Source organism: Nanorana parkeri, unplaced genomic scaffold (genome assembly GCF_000935625.1).
Source record: "Nanorana parkeri isolate BGI_ZX_2015 unplaced genomic scaffold, ASM93562v1 scaffold379, whole genome shotgun sequence".
Lineage (NCBI taxonomy): Eukaryota > Metazoa > Chordata > Amphibia > Anura > Dicroglossidae > Nanorana > Nanorana parkeri.
Genome location: NW_017306647.1, coordinates 971,328 through 972,455, shown reverse-complemented (window position 1 = coordinate 972,455; position 1,128 = coordinate 971,328). Strand labels below are relative to the sequence as shown.

At 52.5% G+C, this 1,128-nt stretch overlaps 1 protein-coding gene across 3 annotated transcripts in view; it reads left to right on the top strand.

The window, feature by feature from the left end:
- The window catches only part of TAOK2 (TAO kinase 2), a 55,731-nt gene that overhangs the window by 15,438 nt on the left and 39,165 nt on the right, over positions 1-1,128 (top strand). Inside the window, exon 1 of one of the 3 annotated variants that reach the window (XM_018559112.1) lies at positions 465-662. The exons of the other annotated variants lie outside the window; for them this stretch is intronic. The gene's annotated coding sequence lies outside the window, so the exon portion shown is untranslated. Of the gene's footprint in view, positions 1-464; positions 663-1,128 lie in introns of those variants that run through there. 3 annotated transcript variants of the gene reach the window in all.

Here is a 1,128-nt window from a genome sequence, read left to right as displayed (position 1 = left end):
GCGGTGGGGTAGGGGTGTTGTGCCCTGGGCTGTAGGGGGGTTGTGCCCTGGGCTGTAGGGGTGTTGTGCCCTGGGCTGTAGGGGTGTTGTGCCCTGGGCTGTAGGGGTGTCGTGCCCTGGGCTGCAGGGGTGTCGTGCCCTGGGCTGCAGGGGTGTCGTGCCCTGGGCTGCAGGGGTGTCGTGCCCTGGGCTGCAGGGGTGTTGTGACCCGGGCTGTGCGGGTTGCAGGGATGGTGTGCGGGCACTTCTCTGATGAAGTATATGTGTCCTGTAACACTTCTGATGGCAGCTCGGTGCCCGCAGTGTGTATTTTGGTACCAGGCGATGTGCGCTGTGTCACGTCACAGGGAAGGGGCTTTAGAAGGATGCGGGGGGGCATGACTGCTCTGTCTCCTGTTCCCGGCCCCTCTGGGTGAAGACCAATAGTAAACCTGTATCCAGGGCTGTCAGCGGAGGAGGAGGTGGCTGCACAGCACTTGGATCTGTCTGCATCTGTCACTTTCTCTGATAAATCTCTACTTCAGCTCCACAGCCCGGGAAGGGTTAATGCTCGGGATCCTCTACCTGGCCGGGCATTGGTTAACACTGCGCCGCTCGCCAAGAATGTGTGCGCAGCAAGGAAAAGGTTAACGCTGGCTTTTGGCAGGGAAGGACATAATGGGGTAATACTGTATTTATATTGTAATGCCCGCTCCCTTTAAATGTCCTCTAAGCTCTTTTAAGGCCCCGCTTTTCTTTCTTTTTTTTTTTTAACCCTTCCAGTCCGTCATTTTGTTTCACCGCGTCCGGCGCCCCTCGTTTCCCGTCTGTGTTGTGGTATCCCCCTTTTCTGTATGTGCGTCATTTTAGTTGCACCCTGTATAGCTCCGTGCCCTCACATCGTTCCTACTTTGCTTATGAACTGCGGATTTCCCTCCGTTACCAAGACGCATGTAATACAGACCCCTCAAATTTTGGGGTTACAATCACCTTGCTGTATATATATATATTATGTACATTGATATTTTACAGTCCGGTTTTCTCCTGATTGTCAGCTTCAGGTAATATTGTATATTCTAAAGGTGGTTACATACACAAGATTGTCAGATCAACCCCACCACGTACACAAGGATTTTGAATGTACAAATT